The sequence below is a fragment of the Chrysochloris asiatica genome, unplaced genomic scaffold, assembly GCF_000296735.1.
Source record: "Chrysochloris asiatica unplaced genomic scaffold, ChrAsi1.0 scaffold00076, whole genome shotgun sequence".
NCBI lineage: Eukaryota > Metazoa > Chordata > Mammalia > Afrosoricida > Chrysochloridae > Chrysochloris > Chrysochloris asiatica.
In genome coordinates this window covers 2,052,364-2,059,153 of record NW_006408594.1, presented here as the reverse complement: position 1 = coordinate 2,059,153, position 6,790 = coordinate 2,052,364, and the positions used below count along the sequence as shown (strand labels likewise).

Below are 6,790 nucleotides of genomic sequence, written 5' to 3'. Positions count from 1 at the left end.
TACCATGGGCTGCCAAAAGAACCAATAGATCTGTTTTGGAAGAAGTGCAGCCAAAGTGCTCCTTAGAGGCCAAGATGGTCAAACTTCATTTCTCATAATTTGGACATATTGTCAGGAGGGACTAGTCACTGGAGAATGACATCATGTTTGGTAAGGTCACAGAAAAAGAGGAAGACCCCCAACGAGATGGATTGGCCAAGTGGCAGCATCGATGGACTCAAGTGTGGCAACAGTAATGAGGTTGGCCCAGGATCAGGCAATGTTTCTTTCTGCTGTGCCTAAGGTCGCTATGGGTTGGTACCGACTCAATGGCATCTAACAACAAGAACAACAACAACATAGAAGTTTGGGGAGTCCTTTTGTAGCTCTGTAGGCTAAGTGCTCAACCACAAGCTCAGTTTGAACTGCAAGGTCATCAGTTCAAACCCATCAACTACTCCTTTTAAACTCTATGAGTCTGAATCAACTCAACAGCACTGAGCAACAACATAGGGGTTAGGGATCACGGCACACAATTTTTGGAGGGAGACAGTTCAATCCATAGCAACATCCAACACAGTTCAGTGGCCTCCTCACTAGAAAAGGGGCTCTGGGACCCTGAAGCCCTCCTTTAGGAAAGAAATGCATTCTTACAGAAAGCCCACTCTGTGCTGGGTACTGTACAAGACCAGCATGATCACAGGCCGAATCCAACAATTTTACATTATGATGAGGATTTAAAACGAAATGAGAACATGACAGATAACAAAATAACAAAGTCCATTCTTTACTGAAGAACACAAGGACACTAGCCATTATTTTATGCTCAGTGTGATTTCTCTTAATGTTCGTTGTTATTTGTTGGCAAAATATAAGTGTCTTCAGTAAAAACTTTGTTTGGGGACCCATTAAATAAATCAGTGTTAGTTCGTAATGCATTTATGTACAAGTCTTTTTTTTTTTTTTTGCATGCCCGTCGTAAGTTTAATACCACAACTGCATTCCAATTCGTTTACACACCTATGGCGGCCTTTGATTAAAACTTCTTTCCTTAAAAAAGGAAAAGAGGTGCAACTCTTCGGTCTCTGCAGCTGCTGGAGAAATGGTCCGGAAGTGGTGGTGATGTGCCCTTGAGTCGGTTCCAACTCATAGTGACCCTGCACAGGGTTTCCGAGGCTGTAATTTTTTATGGGAGCAGAAAGCCTCATCTTTCTCCCGTGGAACAGCTGGTAGTTTCGAACTGCTGACCTTAAGGTTCACAGCCTGATTCTACCAGAGGTCCTGAAGTAGGCTCCTCCTTTTGGGATTCTGTCCGCTCAGCGTCGAGAAGCGTCTTCCCCACAGGATATCAATGCAAGCCTGAACAAGAAAACCAGTTTCTTGCACCTAAGCCATGGTATGTCAGTTATACTGAAATTTCTCTTTGGGAAACAGTCTTCAGGGCAGCCTAGATGAGCTCATACAGTCTCCACAGATCACTCCTCAACTTGCCTTTCAAGTTCCACTTCAGTTTGACAAGGCTGTAAATTCAGTGTTGTTCCTACAGAGTCAATTCCAGGGGCTCGATAAATATGTAGATTCTGCGATAATGTGTGGACTTTTGTTTTCAATGATGTTGAGTTCAGAGAGGTGACAGAGCTTATTAAAGTGGATAAAGTGAAAATTGTAGCCTGTGGTGGTAAAAATGCTGGCTTCAATAACAGAGAATGAAAGGGGGAAAATGGTTTTTTCATGCCATCTTCTGTTATTATTCATCACTTTTTGAAGCAAAGCATAGCAGAGACTTTTTAAATCCATTCTAACAATGCAGAAATGGCTGCAGTGCACTATACTATCAAAGAATTCCAGTAGAATGATGCTTCTAACTCTGTAGCCCCTTACATTACCCTTTATTAGACAGCATGAAGAAACAACTTTTTTTTAATGACAAATCAAAAGTGTTGCCTTCCGACAAACACTCTTTAAAAAACATAAAACATAAAAGAAATGACAACAACAAACCAAGGCCAAGCAAATGATTCCTGTGAAATTCCCTCTTACCAGTGAAGGGAGAAGCCAGCATCAACAGACCTGCCCTGGCATGCTCAGCTCACAGGGCTGGGGCCTTGGGCCTTGGTTTCACCATCTGTCCAATTAAATGTTCATTGGTTCATTCAACAAAAGTGTACTGAGCCTGCTGTGGCTAGCAAAGTGTAGAGCTCTGGGACACAGAGGGTAGACGAACCACTGTCCTCCCAGTGACCAAGTCTACTTGGATCATGGCTGAAACTGTGCAAAACACCATTAGAAAACAGAAGGAGAATTGATCAATTCCCCGTGAATTAGAGGAGGGTAATTGGAAAGCCTTCACTAAAGACCTGCTGTTTGAACTTGGCTTTGAAGCATTTCCATTTGTCAGGCACAGAGGGGCAGCTTTCCAGCCAGAGGGAACACTGTGTACAAAGAAAGGCAGAAAGGACAAAAAGACAGTGACTTGCATATCCAACTGTGATTAGTAGTGGCTGGGCTCTTAAAAACTGGTAAGGAGTCATCTAAGGTACAACGATTGGTCCCTCCCTGTCTGGAGAAAAGAAGAGAGATGCACATCAAAGATGGATGGAAATGATTGGTCCGATAGATTAATGAACCGCAGGAACATCAGTCTCCACCCTCCTGAGAACAGAAGATCTAAATGGTACATGGCTACCACTAACAACTACTCTGAAAGGGATCACATTAAAAGATCCCAGCTAGAGCTGGAGTAAAATGTGAAACAAACTCAAAATCATTAAAAAAGATCAGGCTTACTGGTCCAACACAGACTGGTGGAACCCCTGAATCTAAGTTCTTAGCTACCCTTTAGGACTGAAAACAAACTTACCCCAAGACCCAATTTCCAGCCAAACAATAGACAGGTGATAGAAGTGTGCCACCAAGTAGGTTCCGAGTCATAGTGGCCCTGTATAAGGTTTCTGAGGCTGTCAAACTTGACAGAAGCAGAAAGTCTCATTTTTATCCCATGGAGTGACTGGTAGATTCGAACTACTAACCTTGTGGTTAGAAGCCCAGTTCATAATCCACTACATTCATTACCAGGACTCCTTAGAAAAGTCTCTAGAGAGAATAGTAACACTGGAGAGGTAAGCACACCTTAGAATAATCAACCATTTGAAATGAAAAAGGGCAGCATTTGCCTAAGGCCAAAGTTCAGAAGGGTTAGAAACAGAAACATAGGGAAGAAGTGGGAAAAGAGATGTTTCATTATGGGGGCTACAACCAATGACATGAAACACAATGTGTATTAATTGTTGGATGGAAAACTCATCTGATCTGTCAATCTGCACCCAATTCACAATAAAAAGGAAACACTGTAATGGAATCATTCCATGAGGGGCTGAGGGCTGCAGTAAGCACCTACTCAAAGATGAGTGTGACCAGAGAGGAGGGGACAATGGCAGGTAAATTCAGAGAGATGGATGGAGTCCTACAGGGTTGAAACTTCATTCCACGAGCAAGAGGACATGCTGTAGGTCCTTGTAATTGTTGTTGCTAAGTGCCATCCATCATTTCCGAGTGATAGAGACCCTTAGCACCTACATTTAATTAACTCACCCCTGATGCGATGGCTAGACCTCTGGTGTGGGGCTGTAGAGTCAGCACTGCACTACAGACCACAAGGCCGGCTGTTCAAACCCACCAGGTGCTCCTTGGAAACCCTATGCAGGGTCGCTATGAGTCAGAACCAACTTGACGGCGCTTAACAACAACACCAGTGTGATGGCTGGAACTGTAGTTGCCTTGGCAGAGTCAGACCTAATGATTTGGTAGGCTTCATAAGGCACACGTTCTGATCTCGTAAAGAATTAGAGCCTTGGAAACCCTGTACAGGGTCGCTATGAGTTGGAACTGACTCCACGGCACACAGCCACCATAAGGCATGTAGGCCAGATATTTCCTACCCCTGGTTTAGAGGTTTAGACATGGTTTCATGGGACATACCAGTTCTTTGCTTGATGCTTTTATTCTACCTCCTAGTTTGTTGCATGGCGCCTAGGGTCTTCAAAGTTGTAAGCAGCCAGGTAAGGTACAAGGATTGTTAAATGAGTGTCTGGAGCAACAGAAGGAGCAGAAGAGTCAGGAATAGGAGGGAGAAATGGAATGTGTAGCTAACTGTCTCCGTGAACAGCTACTTCCATGGCCATGAGACCTGAACTAGATGGTGCTCAGCTACAATCACTGGACATTTGGATCAAAGATTCTATAGCGGAATACTGCTCAAAAAGGATATGCGGAACAGAACTTCACATTCTCCCAGAATCCAGACTGTCTGGATCCGTGGAGACTGGGTGAACCCTGAACCTAATGCCCTGATATCATCTTTAAACTTGAAACCAAAAATATATCCTCAAGTCTTAAAGCCAATGATTAGTTAGTTGAACTAATAGATGTATGCCTTGAACAATGAACTCCTGGTGTGGCTCTGTGGATTGATGTGCCAGACTGCAAAGCTGTTTGAACTGCAAGGTCGATGGTTCAACCTCACCAGCTACTCCTCAGAAAACCTATACAGGGTTGCTATGGGTCGGAATCGACCTGACAGCACTTAACAACAACAACAAAATTGACAACAGCAACTCAAAAACCTAGATAGGAGCTTTAACAGGCAGCAAGTCGATGTTGGTGGGGGGGAGTAATCAAAAAAGGAGGGTGGAAAATAGTTGTATAACTTAAAGAAAGGCATCAATATCACTGACTTGTTATTTTAAAACCATTGAATTGGTGTATATTATGCTTTAAACGTGAGCTCATAGCTTGACCTTTTGTGCTGTCGTTGATTGTTGCAAAACCTCCTGGGCCAAATGAGAGAGACTTTGGGCAAGTTGCTGTTGTTGTTAAGTGCCGTCAAGTCAGTTCCGACCCATAGCAACCCTGTATAGGGTTTCCAATGAGCCACTGGTGAGCTTGAACCACCAACCTCGCAGTTCAAATGGCTTTGCAGTCTGGCACACTAACCCACAGCGCCACACCAGGACTCCTTTGGATAAGAGGATCAGTTAATATGAGCCTGCGGCATGAACTCAGCCTCATGGCCCCGGGGCAAGAATGTGGACACAGAGCCTTGGGGGCATGAAGGTTCCCCTCCTTGGTCCTCCAGCACCAGCTGCAGGGGTGATGACCAGAAAAGCGGGAGCCAGCTGGAGGAGGGGCGCCACTAAGCCCCTCCTGCTCCTGTGTAGTGTGGCGCTAATGAGAATTCACGGGGTGTGACCAGAGCATCAAAACAACATGCAAGTCTCCACTGACACATGGGTAGTAGCTACAAACAAGGTGCATTGGCCAAGAATGGAAACTGAGTCTCTGTGATAAGTTAACATTTTGTGTCAACTCGACTGAGCCAGTATTCTCAGTGGGTTAGCAGTTAAGTTATAGTAATCACCAAGCCAAGCTGCACAGTGAATAAGGAAGACCGTAGAAGAATTGATGCTTTTGAGGTATGGTGTTGGAGGAGAATGTTGAAAAGTGCCATGGGCTGCCAAAAGAACCAACAGATCTGTGTTGGAAGAAGTACAGCCAGAGTGCTCTTTGGAGGCCAGGATGGTCAAACTTTGTCTCTCATACTTCAGACACATTGTCAGGAGGGACCAGTCGCTGGAGAGGGATATCATGTTTTGTAAGGTGGAGGGTCAGGGAAAAAGAGGAAGACTCCCAGCGAGATGGATTGGCAAAATGGCAGCATCAATGGGCTCAAGCATGGCAACAATTGTGAGGCTGGCCCAGGACTGGGCAGCATTTTGTTCTGTTGTGTGTAGGGTCGCTATGAGTCGGTAGCGACTCGATGGCACCTAACAACAATAACAACAATCGCCAAACTGAGATCTAATATAATGTAATCACTGCCAAGATGAGATTTGCTATGTGTGGCCAATCAATCGAAAGGAAATTTCCTCAGGGGTGTGGCCTGCAACGCCTTTCGTCTTATTGCTGTTAAGTGCCATTGAGTCAGTTCCTGTTCAAAGCAACCCTGTATAGGGGTTCTGAGGCTTTGAATCTTTGCAGGAGCAGAAAGCCTTATCGTTCTTGCAAGGAGTGGCTGATGAGTTTGAACCATCAGCCTTGTGGTTTGAAGTCTAGTACTTGTCCTATGGAACTGATACTGAGTTGGACCACAGAAAACTAGAAAGTCATGAAATAAACTATTAAGGAGGTTTATTGTTGTTGTTAAGTGTTGTCAAGTCAGTTCCGACTCATAGTGACCCTGTATAGGGTTTCCAAGGAGCGACTGGTGACCTTGTGGTTCAAGCCGACAGTGCCACACCAGGACTCCAAAGAAGTTTATTAAAGTGTGGAAATCACCTGCAGAGGAGACATATCGTAGACAGCAGAGCCTCCCGTGCTCCCGGTCTAAGGTGTTTTTATAGTGAGAGGTTAAGCTGCAGATTTCAGGAAAAGAGCACTGGGAACTGGTTAAGGGGAAGGGTATCTGCTTTGCAACCCCCCACTGCATAGCTGAGTAGGGAGGAGGGTTCACAAACCCCATTGGGTTCTGGATGCACAAGTAGATAGTTTGTTGATGTTGTTTACTTGTTTCAGTTATCTTGCATATATCCTGCTCACCTGATAAGGTAATAGATTTTTGTTGTTTTAATCTCTTGTCCACATTCTGTCCCTCTGTTCTTTGTATTTGGAGGTGTTTTTTTTTTTTTTTTTTTTTCCAGTGGTTCTATTGATCTTGTCCCACTTTTGCCACTACTGATCTTTTTACTCAGGAATTTTCCTTCTGTCTCCTTACCCTCACAGAGCCAAAAAAGGAGAGAGAAGTGAGCAGAGAGAG

At 44.4% G+C, this 6,790-nt stretch overlaps 1 pseudogene; it reads left to right on the top strand.

The window, feature by feature from the left end:
- The first annotated feature begins 1,372 nt into the window (after positions 1-1,372).
- LOC102826135 lies at positions 1,373-1,689 on the top strand (annotated as a pseudogene).
- Positions 1,690-6,790: the final 5,101 nt, after the last annotated feature.